Source organism: Natator depressus, chromosome 1 (assembly GCF_965152275.1).
Source record: "Natator depressus isolate rNatDep1 chromosome 1, rNatDep2.hap1, whole genome shotgun sequence".
Lineage (NCBI taxonomy): Eukaryota > Metazoa > Chordata > Testudines > Cheloniidae > Natator > Natator depressus.
The window spans coordinates 38208797-38226347 of record NC_134234.1 but is presented as its reverse complement, the minus strand read 5'-3'; positions in this window follow the sequence as shown (position 1 = coordinate 38226347).

Below are 17551 nucleotides of genomic sequence, written 5' to 3'. Positions count from 1 at the left end.
AACCTTGTTACCCCAGAAGGGGGTTGAACTTGAAGGAGTGACCTGGCTGGAGAGCGGGGGCAATGAAAATCAGTAAAGGCAAAGAGTCTCCAGGGAGAGAGCGCGGGGGGCGCACTGCTCTATACCAGGGTAGGTGCGGACTTAAAGCTAGACTAGAAGGGACTGAGGACATTAACAAGGGCATAGGGACAGGTCCTGTGGGGCTTTTTACCCTGTTCATCCATCCATTCGCCTATTAACTGAGTGACTAGCCAGAGGGCTGAGCCACTGAAGACCCGCCTGATAAGGGCAACAGTCAACAGGTGGCACTGGGAGTAGAGAAAGGAGAGAGTGAAGAATCGCACCCAGCTGACAGGAGGTGATCACAAGAGGTGAGTCCTCACTGTCACAGTAACATTTTGGAGAAATGACAAACTTGAAAAGATTTGGTCTGACTTAAAAACCTTTCATTAATCCCTAGTGAATAGTAAACCAAGAGGTTGTTCTCCTTTCCCCTCCTTGACCCCCCTCCTTCCTATTCCTGTATGGTTTTGCTCTTATGTTTTCTGTCTGTTTTCCCCCTTACTTTTGAAAAAATGCCACAGACGTAATTATATTCCAGGGCCCTGATCTTTCAACTGCTCATGAACAGGAGTAACTTTACGCAAGTGAGCAGCCCCATTGACTTCAGTAGAACTACGCATCTGCACAAAGTTACATGCATAAGTGTATGCAGGATTGGGATGCCTAAATGGGTGTATCTGATATGAGGAAACTTTTCACTTCCCTTTTTCTTTTCTTTGAAAACAGGAGTCTTTGATATAGAGAAATCAATATAGACAATGCACCCTAATTTTACTGTACTAAGAATGAGCAGTTCACTTTGATAGGGGAAAAAATTGAACACTGTACTTCATGTGGGAGGTGTATGTTTGCATTAAGCTGCATGAACAAGTACTTGCCACCATATGATTAGCAGGTAAACACAATTTGGTGCTGAACAAATAACCACTGTACGCATAGCGATCTTCACTGCAGGGGGGAGCTACCACAGCAGGCTAGCTGATAAGCAAAAAGATGACAGTACTTCATTTCTTTGACGCAAGTCTCACTTGGAGTGGCTGTGGTCAGCAGGAAGCTATTTGTAACATATTTGGCTGAACCCTGCCATTAGGCTGTTCACGGCTGCTAAATTTACCAGGTAGACTTTAATTGTCCATTGATTTTAATGGGATGTTAATGAGCACAGCAGATCATAACTGGAACAGCCCACTAGCAACAGAGAAGTGGAAGAATTCAGGCAGCACTTCATTTCATTATTGATAGCAGTGAGGGGAACAAGATATCCTGGTTATATTAAAAATATTGCTTCTCTCTCTTGCCGTGGCATGTGAGCACATTGCAAACATAAAAACAAACCATCTATCTATAACCACCCACCGTGGCAATAATGATCCCCCCTGCCTACAACAGAAATCAAAGTTCCTCCTCTGTTTTCAGCTGGCCAGAAAATGTTTAGTTGAAAAAACAAAATGTGCTGTGCACTGTAGTGAGCCCTTACTGGAAATCCTGGGAGGTGGGCGGCCCGCGTCTAAAGGCCCCGTCCACAGCCTTGCGGGAGGGACTACTGGACCCGGGAACCAACCGAATTCAAGGGACAACTAATGAATGACAGGAATGGGAGTGAGAGTCATAGGTGCAGAACTAGGGATCCAGAGGGGGACACCGAGCAGAGAACCCCGCTACTCGTCAAAGCTGTCGAGGGAGCCAGCGGACACTGCCCAGAGGAACTCTGCCCAGATGCGTGAGACCAGGGAGGAACGGAAATAGGCCCCACAGTTGCAGAGCACCCCCTCGTCTCGCATCCTCCTCCTAGTGTTGTAGATGGCCACTTTGGCCAGTGCCAGGAGAAGGTTGACGAGGAGGTCTCGTGACTTTGTGGGGCCATGTACAGGGTGTGCGAATATGAAAAGGTGTGGGGAAAAGTGCAGCCAGAACCTCAACAGGAGGTTCTGGAGGACCCAGAATAGGGGCTACAACCTGGCACATTCTAGACAGGCGTGCACCAGGTTCTCCCTCACACCGCAAAAGGAGCAGGCATCAGGGATAGGGGTGAACAGCACCAGGTACACGCCCATGCTCACAGCTCCATGAAGGAGCCGCCAACCAATATCCCTGGCAGGCCATGGGACCAGGGTGAATAGAGGCTGGCCCACTGGGGTTCCTCACCCTCTACTGGTGGTAGATAGACCTGCCACTTGGGATGGGGGCCCCCCCTCTGAGCCTGAAAGTGAGGGACCATTACCCTCCCCCTGTGCTGGATAAAAGGAGAAAAGCAGACAATCTCTAGGCCTTATCTGAACACAGGATGTACTGCTTTAACTATACAGGCAGAGTTAAAAGTGCTACTAGATCCTTAGTGTGGACACAGTTGTACCAGTATAAAGGTGCTTCTAGTGGCATAGCTTCTTGCTATATTCTAGTGATATAGCTTCCTGTACAGGAAGAGTAATAAGCTACACCAGTATATGACCTGCTCATACCAGTATAACTACATCCACAATGGGGGTTGCAATGTTATAACATTACTGGCAAAAAACCACATCCCTAATAGCAATACACCCATACAAAAATTCTGTATAGGCCAGGCCTTAAGGTGTGGCTCTGCTTTTATGGTGCCAAAACAGGATGGCTTTGTTTTTCATGCCTGTCTAAAACTCCCAAGAAGAGTAGTTGGCGTCACGATTTAAAGAACAGAAAATAAAAATGAATCTTCTTGAAGCCCTTGGGGAGACGGGAGGAAATTGTGAAGTTCTTCTTTAATTAAAACCACATTTCTCCAGTGTCAAAATATGTTTAATCTTGGCACTAGCTAATATTAAGTACAAAATTCATATATGAATGTGAATATTGCTGAACTGGAGATGGAACCAAACATCTCTGGGATACTGTTGAATCAAAAAACAATATGTGAAGATGATTTATTGGGGAGATTGCGGGCAAACCCCTAGAGGTTCAAAGTCTGGGTTTGCTTCCAATAATCACCTCAAAATTCTGTTACTCAATTTTTGAGAACTTCTGGGCTTTACAAAACTGGGCCTGAAATCTTGTGTGAACAAACTCTCTCATGGGATTTTAGTACAGGCTGCTGCTAGCTGGGATGAAAATACCAGAACAAAATACTTTCTTGCAGTATTTTGGCACTTCATATTCTGATACTGGCCAGAACTCAAAAATACAGAGAAACGCAAAAATGAAAAACAAACCGTGTGGAAAAAAATTACCCCCCACACCTGAGAACTTTCAGGAAGGTTTATTTGGGGTTCTTTCTAGAAATGAGCACAGGTTCTAATTTGGGGGGAAGGGAGAATTCTCCATTTCATGTGAAGTTCAAGGAGGACTGAACATGTGGATGAATGAACCTGAAATTCAGATAAAATGATAACTGAACTCTATCTTCTCAGAGGTTCAGAAAAGATTACTCCCTAAATTATTAATTACATTTCCTCATTGAACCCTTATGTATTATCTGGTTCTGGCCACTGGGAGCAGGAAGTGCTTGAAATTTCACAAGGTCCTGATTTGACAGATAAATGGATAGTTCTGATCAGCATCCAATCCTCTGAGTGATCTCCTAACTAACCACTGACCTTTTTGAGGTTCTTGCATTACAAATTGACTGCATGTAAATGTCTAATACCTCCAAAAACGTACGACAGATTAGGGCAGCTGCTTAACAAATCTAAGGGCTAGTAGAGCAGTGATATATGTTATGTCACCAGCTGCTACGGCACAGCATTCATTAACCAGCAGCCATTTTTCCACAGAACACAAGTGGAAGTGGAAGTGACAGCTGATGACGACCCACAGGATAGCGATCACGTTTCCTCCCAATTGCGGAGGAGATAAAGTATGTCGCCACTGAATGCAAGGGCTTCAGAAGTTTTAAAGCTCTAGAAGACTCATGTTTTTATGTATAAAATAGTAATGAAACTGGAGACCAAGAGGTTTCACTGAGGGTTTTGTAGGTTGGGGGTATGCAGGCAATGCAGGATGCGCCCATGTTTAACATCTGCTTGTACAATCTCTTACCCACACTTTCATACAAACCATAACTGATTTCAGAGCAAATGTATTGCTTTCGCAGATCCCCCCAGGACCTCTTAGCTTGTCCCGGGTGCTTTTACTTATTATAGATTGTCGTCATCGCATAAATCAAAATGAGTGAATAAAAATGAGTTTTCTTATTTTATCTCTCAACTTCTTGACAGATACAGGCAGCATCTATTGCATCTCTCCCTTCTTCCTGTCTTTATTCAGGCAAAACTCTCCTTCAGACTTCAGTGGAATTTTTGCCACAGTAATGAGAGCAGGATCAGGCCAACAGCTAGAAATACAGATTGCAGCAGTGGAGGAAGCAGTTGGGGCAGTCAGGGGTCCTCGCCCTCCCCTGAAGCTCTTCAGCACAGAGATTAGGAACCTTCTCTTGGACCTTGCAGGTACTGGTGGGTACCCCACCATCATGTGGCTCCCCTAAGCACTGCCAGGGGTGGAGCTTAAAAGTCTCCAACTCACCCAGAAGCCCAACCCAATTAACATGTTTTCAAATACCACTGTTTTTGTCCTCACTGGGTGCCATGTGATCGCTAAGGACATGTTGATTAATACTTTAGCAAAGATCTTTGTTAAGCAAGCTTCATTTTCCTAGTTCAGACAGGGCTAATGTGGACACTTCTCCTAATATCCTAAAAATGGTAGAGCCGGCCCTGTCCAAAACTCATTGAATTCATGGCAAAGACTCCTATTGTTTTCCATAGGCTTTAGATCAGGATTTTTGTAGACACTTTCTATATTACCTTACCATGCATCCTGCTCTCAGCCTCCTGACTCTAACATTCACACTTCATTCCTCTGCTCCTCTTTATTCCTTCTTCCTCATTTCTGCCTCTTGAGCCCCAGCATTCCATAAATACAAAAGGCTCCAAAAAATCACCTCTAAAATAGACTGACGCTTAAAGAACGGAGGAATAAAAATGGAAAAATAGGAAATACAGTAATATAAATAGTAGAAACTGATTTCCATCTGCTAATAAATAGAGGATAACAAACACAAATAACAGACTGCATACTGTAATGGATCAGTCAATAAACACAAATAACAGACTCCACGTTGTCGTGGATCAGTCATTAAAATCATATGGTTCAAAGAACTGTTGTAGCATAGTTTTCTAAAATATAAAAACATCTAAATGAAGGACCCGTTTTCACTTTAAGTTCAGACACAGTGTATCTGCTTTAGAAATCTCTGCCCTTATCAAGCATCAATTTCCAACTTAAAAGAAACAAAGACAACTTTTAATGTAAAAATCTAGTTTTGCTAAGGTGTAGGGGAGAAATAAATGTCTGAAACTTTCATTCTTGTCTGTCATCATGTATGGTATTTATTCTGGAATATTTCTTCTTTAGTTCAAGTCTTCCTCAGTTTATAAGTCTTATAGAGACACCATCGATTTAAAATATGATGTCTGTCTATATTTTTACCTACTTCTGTTGGCCTTAATTGTAATCTACCCACTTAAACCCATGCATAACATTAATCTTGTGCATAGTCCTATTCAAGTAAATGAGATTACTTATATGCTTAAAGTTACACATGTACTTAATTATCAGTTCTCCTTATATAAATGTTATATATGGGAAAGAAAAACATTTTAAAAATAGGAATATGTAATTGTAAAACCACAAAAATTGACAAGAGAACTTGGGGGGGGGGAGGCAGGATTTAAAACTACTTATAATTCATTGTTTTTAAAAGTGACTAGGTTTCAAGTTGACAGTGTCTCTTTAAACTAATGGAGCCTAAAGGAAAAAAAAAAAAAAAACATTCAAATACCCTGGAAGCAATGTAGGATGGCACTGATGACAATTAACTAACAATTATTAATCTGCTTGATATTCACTGTAATGACAATAATTATGATGCATTCATTTTGTTAGTGTGGCTGCTGTAACATTTAATTCCCTGGATTCTTCATTGTCATTTCAATTAATTAATATCCACTTTCTGTCTAGTTTTTCTACTGAAAGTTTACAAGATATGAACAGTCTTCAGTGCAGTAACAAATGCCATTCCAGTTGATGTGCTTAACTTTACTCAGGCCAGTAGTTCCATTAAAGTCAATAGGACAACTTGCCATGAACAATTTAACTTGGGAGTTCCCATGCTGAGTTGGAAATGCCACGGGAGAGATTTCTGAAGAGAAAATGCTGGCAGAGCCTGAAAAAGCTCCAACAACTCCGGTTTCAGGGGCTGGAGAGTTCTGAGGAATGTTGGATCCATTTCAGGATTTTTTTAAAACTGTGATTTAAACAACTAGTCCAAATTTCATTCTAAAAGATGAAAGAGGTCTGTTACCTTCTAGGAGAGGGTTCATACTGGTGTCTTATTGGGACAATATATTTTCCCAAATAATTCTTTGAGTGGTTCTCAAAGATTGATTGGAGGATATTGTACTTAGTCCAGCTTCTTTATGGATTCTTGGAAGCATGTTTGTACTAGTAATTAATATCACTAGTTCTTCAGTGTGATGTTTATCAGTATGTCTAAACAGTCCTGGGAAATTCTCATTCTAATCCACAAAACGCTTTAGCATCCTTAACAATCTTCATCTGTGAGTATGTATTGGAGGTGGCACAGACAGCAATGCCTACAGCTAAGGTTGTCTTACTCTTTCCATTATAAGAACCTGTTTTCTGTTGCATATATAAGCAGGGTCTGAATGAGCACTCCCCTGACATCTGGTGATGAGCTGGGGGAAAAGACTTCAGGAACACACTGTGATGGAATAGACACATCTACTCTGCCTAGGCGCGCAGCATGATGACGCCAAAATGAGAGTTACAAATCACTGTTGTATTGAGTGCAAGGGATTGAAATGTTCTTGTCCTTATGGTATGAGTAAAGGGCAGCAGAACTGTACTTAGCCTGCCCTGATGGAGGGGGTCACCCTACACCGAACCTCACTGGCTAAGGGGCAGGGGAGGGATGCTAATCCCAGTGGAGATAAAAGGAGGTGGGGACAGGTGTTCCTGCCTGGTGGTGTGACCTCTGCCTATAGATTCCAAGACACCATTTGTCCTGCCACTCTCTAGTGTTTAAAGATAGAGCTGATTAGACTCAATTGAGAGTCAGTGTTTCTGTTCAGCGATTACTAGAGCTGAATCACTGATAAGCAGGTCTAGGGGGCTATGCCTTAGACTTGGCATAAGGACAGTAGTGAAATGAAAGACAAGGCAGATACTGTAGTAGCAGTGAGGCTCCATGCTACCCAGTAAAATCATTAAGAGTTGAAATCACTAAAGACCCGGGTTAAGTAGTGGAACCTCTGAACATGGGATAGCAGAAATGGCAGTGAGCATCCAGTAGCAACAGTGCATGACCAACCGCAGCAGAGAAAAGCATTGGCAGCACCAGACCAGATTGTCTCAGACACTCCTGCTGTTTGGCTTCAGCCTGGTTTATTCAAGGCTTTCACCACATTTTGACTCTTCATAAATCTGACCAATGTAAATACTATCCACAGAACCACGCTGCCTCCCATGTGCGAGAGGTAAGATCTCATTGTGCGAGGCTTGAGTCTAGAATGGTTTGCTCAGGATGAAGATTCCATCCTTGCCCACTCTGGCTGCGTAGCAGATGATGGCACCAACCTTACGCACTCAGTCTGCCAACCTTCCGAAGCTTTGGAAAATGAATCCGCTGCACACAAGCTTGCTGCAGACTAATTCGCTGTGTGGACCCTGCTACTGTGCTCTAAAAGCTCCAAAGTATGCTTCTAGCAAACGTATTTCATGTTTTTCTCTAGCTTCTCTGTGTATATGCTTTAAACACAACAAAACTCATTGACACTTTCACTAGGCATGGCTACACTTGCACTTGTAGAGCGCTGGGAGTTAAACCAGCCTTCAGAGACCGCAGCAGGGAAAACACTGCCGAGCGTTTACACTCTCAGCTGGAAGCGCACTGGAGTGGCCACATTAGCAGCTCTTGCAATGCCACAAAAAGCAGTGCATAGTAGTAGCTATCCCAGCATGCAAGTGGCTGCAATGTGTTTTTCAAATGCGGGGGGTGGGGTGAGGTGGAGTGTGACAGGGAGTGTGTTGTGTATATGTGGGGGGAGAGAGAGTGGGTTTTTGGGTGGCTGAGAGCATGTCAGCATGCTGTCTTGTAAGTTCAGACAGCAGCAGACCTCCCTCTCTCTCACTCACTCAAAGCAAGCAGCATTCCTCAGTAATGGTTCCTTTGTCCCGGAGCAGATAAGCAGCCGGTTGTCAGAAATGGAGCTTTGAAAGGGCATATCCGCATTCCTACAACAAGTTCAAAACAATGACAGGAGTGGCCACTTGATTTAAGGGGATTATGGGATGTTTCCAGAGGTCAATCAGAGCATAGTAATGCAACACCTCGTTCACACTGGCGCCACGGCACTCCAGCGGGGGCGCAGCAAATGTTATTCCACTCACCGAGGTGGAGTACCAGCAGCACTGTAGCCACGGAGTCAGAGCACTTTACGTGTCTTGTCAGTGTGGATGGGTAGTGAGCTAGTGCGCCCGGGGCTCCTTTATTGCATGGTAACTCGCAAGTGTAGCCAAGCCCCTAGGACTATCCTATCCTCACACTATCCCTGACAAACCTCAGCTCTGGGTGACCTTTAACTTCAGAGTAAAGGTAATTCAGAAGGATTCAAGGGTGTGGTAAGCTCAGGCCAGGCCTTTGCAGCTAGTCCCCTGGGGAGTTCGTCCCATTGTTTAGTCACCTGGCTGCCTAGGAAACCCTCAGTCCCTTTGTGACATCAAGTTGATGAGGGTTCTGAAGCTGGGACAAGCTGAGCTGCACAGTGAGAGGAGAGCATAACAGGCAGACATGCCAAACCTGTGAAAAAAACACAGAAATTGGGCTTGTTTTTGGTTTAATTGGCTTGTGAGTTGCTTGCTGGCTAGCTTTTTTGCTTGTAGCTTGTTGCTTCTTTGGCTTGTTGCTTGTTGTAGCTTGTTGCTTCTTTTTTTGATCAGCTCTCGGGCAAGCAGGGGCAAAGGGGAGCAAGCAGGGGCAAGGAGGGGAGAGAGTCAGGGGTGCACAGAGGACCCACCACAGTCCCAGACTGCACGCCGGGGGGATCTAGTCACATAGAGAGTTGGGGTTCTTAGGGATTGGCTTGTTTTGGCCTTGTTTTAAAATGGGATTAGCTTGATTTTGGGTTTACTGTGAAAGTCAGAGTGCTTATTTATCACGTGAAAGTTGGCAACTGTAATAACAGGAGGTGTTGTGGGTGAGGGCAGGGGCTGCCTAGCTCCTCATGTTTTTTAAAAAAATAAGAGATAATATTAAATTATTTTCTCCATAGATTTGGACATTAAACCATCATCCCTGTTAAGGGATATGAGATGATCCACAGTGGAAGGACAGACAGAGTGTGGATGGACAGACACGTGGGCAGGACACATGGTGAGGGAGAGATTTCTCATCTGTATCTGAGGCAGGTTTAAGGGGAAATAAATGGATGTTACTCAGGCAATATCAAGAACACTGGGACTCTGGAGAGAACAGAACTAGAGGTTGTTGCTAGAATAAATTCAGACAAGTGAGGAGTAAAATGTAAAGAAAAGAGTTGAGTAGCTCTTCAAGGCAGAAAGATACCTGCTGTCTTTTTCCTGTTAATTTAATTTGCTTTTCTTGTTGTTCTCCCTTATAATAAAAACGCACAGGATGGAGGTGGTGAAACCTCTCCCTTGAGCAAATGGGAATGAATAATTATTCTTTGCTTTTTCCCCTGCCTTTATCAGTGTTGATAGAGGGATGGGCCCAAACCAAAACCCCAGATCCAAACAACCTGAAGTCGGGGGAAGATGAATCTGTAGCAAACATCACAGCCCAAAGAAGGACAGATTCTCTCCTTGTGTCAAAGGGAGTGGTTTCCCTTGGACTGTTTGCCTGTTAATTCTGCTGCTTGTATTTTTATGTAAAAAATCTGGAAATAATTAATAGGCCATAGAACCCTTGGGGATGTAAAGTTACAATTCCCAGGAGTTCATTTTACCAATACACACTGAATAAATTACAGAGATTAGCATGTGGTTTATGTGTAAAGATTCCTATAGAGCAACCTGTAGCTTCTTGCTTCAGAAACAGTCCATTTTTTTGCTCCATCCCTACACAACTACTGTGTGCAGACTGGACTGAGGATGCATGATCTCCCCCTTCTGCACCCCAGTTTCTGCATGCCAACCTGAATGCAAGTGCTCCAACCCCACCCAGGCAGCAAGGAGAAGGAGGAAGAAGATTGACTCAAATGAAATAGGGTGAGGCGCAAAGGTGTTGACAGAAACAGGAGCTTTCAGGGGGTGGGGATAAGAGGAGAGTGGGGAGAGAAACAGGAGCTGGCAAGAGGAATGGGATTAGGAGCAATGGGTGGCAAGGAGAGTAGTCAGAGGATAGACAGAAGTAGGGGAGAGTAGATAAGAGCAGTGGGGAGAAAGGGACAGGAGCAGAGAGGGACAGGGCCAGACTCATGGGGAAAGGGGTAGATGAGCACATTCCCCTCCAGAATCTGGAACTGAACCCAGGTTTCATGAGTCTCAAAATTTCTCTTAGCTGGAAGGTGTGTACTATTTGTAATACTGGGAGAAGCAGGTCTAGAACTATAACTACAGGTCCTCCCCCTCATTTAAGGGGGAGAAACCACTAAGTGCAGGTTACAATTGATTGCTGGGAACAACAAAGGAGAAAACAGTATTGGAAGTGAGGATAAATGTTGAAAATCAGGGAAGCAGAAGGGTCACTGAGAGAGAACCTCGGTCAGTGCCCAACGCTCTTCAAAGGCATCGGACCTTGTCCACCTGGAGACATGAGTGGACAAGGGACTGGAAATAGGTCCCACTGTTGCAGAGTAACCTGCAATCCAGCTTCCTCCTCCTAAAGTGACGGATGGCCATCTTGGCCGGTGCCAGGGGGAGGATCAAAAGGAGGTCATAGAATCATAGAATATCAGGGTTGGAAGGGACCTCAGGAGGTCATCTAGGCCAACCCCCTGCTTAAAGCAGGACCAATCCCCAATTTTTGCCCCAGATCCCTAAATGGCCCCCTCAAGGATTGAACTCACAACCCTGGGTATAAGCAAGCCAGTGCTCAAACCACTGAGCTATCCCTCCCCCCCTCAACTTTGTGGATGAGGTGTGTAAGAATCAGGAGGTGTAGGGAAACGTACAGCCAGAACCTCAGTAAGAGGTTCTGAAGAAGCCAAAAGAGGAGCTGCAACCAGATACACTCTATGCAGATGTACTCCAGGGTGTACATCTGAAAAAGGGACAGGCATCAGCGGAGTTTGTGAACGGTTTCAGGTACATGCCTGTGTTCGTGGCTCCATAGAGGAGCCACCAACTAACATCCCCAGAGGGCTGTGGAACCGGAGTGGAATACAGACTGGCCAGCGGGGGGTTCCTCACCCACTGCAGATGGTTACAGGTCCAGCCACTGAGTGTGGGGTGGGAAACAAGCTCAGGGAAGTGAATGGTATGAAGGACAAGCACATACAGTTGTTTCCTGGGCATAATTCGGAGACAGACCTGCTGGATTTCATCCAGTCAGCTCAGGTGGTGTGTCAGGGGCGGCTAGCAAGGACCATAGGGCAGGGGCCCGATGATGAGTTCTGGAGGGTCCGGGGGAGGGGATTGTACCCTGGAGTGGTTCACAAACTCTGCTGACACCTGTCCCTTCAGCAGCACATCTATGTAGAGTGTTGCAGGACCTCCTTGTCAACCTTCTTTTGGCACTGGGCAAGACAGCCATCCCTCATACCAGGAAAAGGAAGTTGGACAGGGGTTGCTCTGTGACTGTGGGGCCTGTTTCCATTCCCTTGTGAAGTCATGCCTCCAAACAGAGTTCCTCTGGACTATGTCTACTGACTCCTTAGATGCCTTTGAGGAACAATGGGTGGTGTCAGGGACTCTCAACTCAGTGTCCCTTTCCAGTTACCTGATTCTCACTCTATGATCTTCACTCCCATCCCTGTTTTTTCATTTGTTGTCCCCCACAATTACTTGTGGTCCAGGTTCACTGGCCCCTCCACATGGCTCAGAGGGTGGGCTGTTAGCTGTGGGTTGACTTAGGCCCGCTGTTTTCCTGGAACCTCGACAGGTACACACCTTCCAGCAGGGTGCACCCCTATCATACAGGCTGCTTAAAAAGGGTGACCTCAGGATTAGGTGTGCGTTTTCAGACCCAAGGATGGACAAAGGCACTAAATTGTGGTTCCACAAGCAACCGTAAGTCTGACATTTCCATCTTCCGACTGCTTGGCTTTTCAACCTTGAAGTTCTATTAACATGGGGTGTGTGTACGTGTGTTTAATTTGACCGATGGTTTTGATAGTTTTCAGTCTTTAGGTTGTACATGAATGACATTATTTATGCTGTGAGTGGCTGCTGACATCACATGGTATTATCTCTGCTCTTTTACTGGATGACTGAAACAGTTAAAATAGTAAAAAGTGGATCATTTATTATGAAACAACATTAAATTTTTTAGAATGCAGAAGTTCATTCTGAATTCACTTCAACTTATGGGCAGAGATTCAGGCCATCTTTTATTCACTCTGATGTGCCTATCCCTAGCTGCGAGTCCTCCTTGGGCTCTCCATGACATTAACACACTTCACTCTTGTGGACTGAGATGTCACCAGAACCCCCTTGATACAATTACAGCCTAATTATTAATTTAGCTGTAGGCAAAAGTAGAAAGGAGGTACTTAAGTCCTAGTGTGTAAGAGATTACAAGGGGAGACCAGGCTTCCTACCCACTATATGGCTATCTGTGATAGGACTATAAAAGCAAAGGGGAAACAGTTGCAGCAGTGGCTCCTAGAAGAAGTCCTTTTACCAAGTGTTTGGAGTTGCTTTGCTCTTGTTTTTGAGTCTTTGCTGTGTTTAATTAATAAAGCCAACCCTGAAGAAAGGGACTGGAACTGAACTATAGATTGAGAGTGTATTTTACCTTCTCTGTCTGGTGTATCTGCCCCCTGGTTTACACTGTAGCACGTTCTCGAGAGGGTATGTTAGTATTTATATTACTGCACTATGAATATTTATTACAAAGTGGCTTTACAGTACATAGAACATAGGTGATACCTCAGTGAAAAAGACTGTAAATAACCACAGAGCTTGATACACATTATACTAGAAAATGGTTATAGCCCTGTGATGTTCATATAAACCCCACACCAGTGTCTAAGCCATATCTTGGCCTGGGACAAAGACTCTTACTTAGGACTTACCACTGCTCTGGCCAGCATAACAGAAGACAAATAAAAATGGCAGACCCATGCCCTCAAGAAGCATACAATAGCAAGAGATGACAATACAGAAAGAGAGGATGTGGAAGGATGAAATATACAGTTATGACGGATCATGAGGAATGCTGATAGGAGTTACACATGCAGCTTGTTAGTTCTTTTTATGTTATTCTACATATAAAAAAATTGGGACAGTATCTTGGATGAAGGCCAGGTAGAAGGAAACTGATAAAGATCTTAGTCAGAGCTCACAGTTCTCTGTTTGCATGCTAACAGTGAACAAATGAGTCAGTTGTTCTGGTGAGGAGGAGGCAGAGAGGTGTCACAGATGGCCTGTTGTCTGTTACTACAGTACTTTGGGCATGACAGCTGAGCAATGGATCTAATTATATTACTGAAAGGGGAGAACCATCTTTATTTCTGTGATCTACACTCAGTACTCATTGCAGAGCTACAGAGTCGTATGAGGTGCAACCAAGCACTAGCTGCTCTGTAGAACAGCAATATATCACGTGTGTACCTACTCTGCAGTCACACTAATATAGAATACATTGCCTTTCCCTGATAGTACGTCAGCTGAAAAAAGGGACAGCTAGTGTAAATGGCATCAGTCAGGGAACGGTATCTATAGTACATGCTTCACACAACCTATGCATGAGGCAATGAACCACATCAAGGGCTTACATTCATTTCCCCATGACCGTACAGGAGCTATTCATAAAACAAAGCATAAAAGAACAATTCCAGCTGGCTGCACATTCTTGTTCTCATTATATTGCTCATAGACTATAACTAGGTCATATGGTACAATGACATATGGAGAAGGGGACACAGAAAAAAATCTGATCACTATTTGAATAATTAATCAAGTGATATACATACACACATAACGCTATTGTCTGTAATTGTCTGAATTTAAAAGGATAGGGCAGGCAATAGCTCTGATCCCACGAGCCTGTGCAAATCAATGAGCCAGAGAGTGTCAGGCACTGTACACAGTGGGGCAACTCTGAGAAATACACCACATTCCTTACCTACTAAGGTGGAAATACACAGCATGAGCTTCTAATGTGACGTTGTGGCCAAAAGATATACTGTGATCCTGGGATGCATATATAGGGGAATCTTGAGTAGGAGTGAAGAGGTTATTTTACATCTATATTTGGCACTGGTGTGACTACTGCTGGAATACAGTGTCCAGTTCTGGTATCCACAATTCAAGAAGAATGTTGATAAAGTAGAGGGGGTTCAGAGAAGAGCCACGAGAATGATCAAAACATTAGGAAACATACCTCATAGTCATAGACTCAAGGAGCTCAATCTATTTAGCTTAACAAAGAGAAAGTTAAAGGGTGACTTGATTACAGTCTATAAGCATCTGCACTGGGAGCAAATAGGCTCATCAATCTAGCAGAGAAAGGTCTAACACAATCCAATGGCTGGAAGCTGAAGCTAGACAAATTCAGACTGGAAATAAGGTATACATTTTTGACAGTGAGGATAATTAACCATTGGGATGGTTTACCAAGTGTTGTGGTGGATTCTCCATCACTGGCAAGTTTAAAATCAAGATTGGATGTTTTTCTAAAGTATCTACTCTCAGAATTATTTTGGGGAAGTTCTATGGCCTGTATTATACAGGAGGTCAGATGAGATGATCACAGTGGTCCCTTCTGGCCTTGGAATCTATAAATCTATGAACTAGCAACTAAGCCACCAGTACTCAACCCCAACAAAAAACTTGCTCCCTCCCCCACAGACTTCATCCCCCACCAGATCCCTGTGCCTGCAAAGGGGTGAAGAAATACTGTGGGATATTGCATTAGAATAGATATGGCTGTGATGTAGTCTAACCTGTTTACATTCTGCCACAGTAAAACTAACGCTGACATGCTATGCAAAGGGATATTCAAAGGAGTAACACACCTGTGGAAATATGTGTTTTTCAGATTTCCACTACGGATAAAGAGCCTGTGACTGAATTAGCCACAAGAAGCATTTAATTTATGCTACACCTGAGGTTATTCTTTTTTAAAATTGCCTGGGTATGTCATTAAGTGCATCTCTCTCGTCCTAATTCGCAATAGAAGTTTGTGGTGATTCCCATGAAAATACTACACTCTGTGAATATTTTAAGAAGGTGAAGTACAGAATCCTAGAGAGACCTTTTCCAGCTAAGCACTGACCCAAGGGAATTCCTATTGACTTAAATAGCCGTTCTGCACACTCTAGGCTCCCAGGATTGAGTCCTGAATCAAGATGTAATGGGACTTTGAACGCTTTTCTTGTTCCATTTGAATTCCTTTGGGGATGGACTGTGCTGTTTGATGCAAAGGATGGTGTGGAGCCATTTCACTCCAGAGGTGCATGGAGCAGCTGCTATTGTTTGGTAGGGATGAGGCTGTGGCTACAGAGGTGAAAGATCGCCCTCCATTGGAAGGTGGGGCTCTGGACTAGTTGTCACCAGGCTCAAGGTGGTGTTGTGGCAGAGTTATGCAACATTTAAATAAAAATAACTTGGTGACATCACCGAGAGCTTGTAGTTAACAACTAAGAAAACCACACAAGAGGAAGCAATGCTGGCAGTCATAGTGTCGTTCCTTAATAGTTACAGACTTATTGAGGTTACTTACTGTTTCCCTGTGTGAGCACGTTATATTATATTCCAGATTTCCATTCTCCAAATCACAGGCACATAAATACAAATGCACTAACAAATATTAGCAGAATGGATTTCTGTTCAGAGCCCGATTCTCCTCTCATACCAGTCTTACATTCAGGAAGGGGTGTAATTCTCAGGTCAGCTAGTCGTCCATGCGCTAGTTCTGAGCTAGCCCACTAAAATTAGCAGTTTAACATGGTGGCACAGTCAGTGGCTTGGGCTAGCTGCCTGAGAACAACCCTACCTGGGCTGTTTTAGGTGTATTTTTAGGGATAGTTTGGGTAGCAAGTGTACATTTACCCTAGCTGGGAATTATACTTCCCAGTGTCTGTGCAGACATATCCTAATGGAACTCCTTGGGATTTCAGCAGTAGATAGGGCCTAACTGACACCAGTGTGAGAGAGAAGAGATGTAAGCCCTTAGATTTCAGATATACTCAGAAAATATGGCAGCCCTCCCAGTGGTTTTAGTTGCCTTGCTTGCTCCTAGAGTTGGGGGAAAAAATGCAGTTGCGGGGCTATTGAAACTATTCACAAATTCAGGTTGAATTCAGCAAATAGCTTTAGCCAAACAAAAAAGGACGGGACAATAGTATTTGGCTCTTTCATTTAGAAACAGCGCCTTTCAAAGTGTGATTTCATTGGATCCTCTTTTGGTTTCTCTCATTTCTACAAGAAGAATGAAAACATTCAGTTGTAGTTCAAAAATAACCAATTTTTTTTTTAAGTTTGGACACTGAACCAAAAAAAAAATCAATTAATTGCTCAACTCTACTTGCTACCCACAGCTTCCACTGAAGTCAGTCTGAAACGGGCAATTTTAAGTGATCTATCCCCTGTTGTCCAATCCCAGCTGCTCACAGGTGGAGGTTTAGGGACATCTGGAGAATGAGGTTGTGTCCCTGACCGCCGTGGCTGAGGATCTGGCCCTAGATCTTGCTTAGTGCATCAAGGCTGGAATTTTTAAAGGAGTCTGTGGTGTTACTATCCAAACACCCATTAATTTTTAATAGGATTTGCATGCCTAACTGGCTTAGACCCCTTTGCAAGTCCCAGTTTGAGTCTCCAATCTCTTCTCTATTACTATTAAATTAGCTTGTCAATTTCTTCCAGAATGTTTAGGGTTAGTGAGGCTTTTTGTTTTTGTTTTTGTTTTTAATCAGTTTCTTCTCTTACATTTTCAGTAGCTTGGAGCTTTTTTCTTGCTTGTCTTCATTTTGTTCTTCATCTTTTATTTATTTATTTTTATTATCCTTGAGAAGGATATCTCAGAATATAGAATGACACATTGAGAACAGGAAAACTGATGAGTCACTGGGGCTGCACTTCCCCACCCTGTATCGGAAACGAGAAAATATCCTCTTGAGAGTTGCTGTGTACGTTACAGACAGCTTTTCCCTCCCACCCCGAGGAAGTGGCTTCTCTAAACTGCACATTTGCATGTGCACAGAGATTAACGTTTTTGAAAATCAAAATCCTGGTGAAAATCCAAATGTAAATTCAGACATTTTTGCCTGTAAAATAAATGACCCTCGGGGGAAAAAAAACAATTACAGTGGGTTCA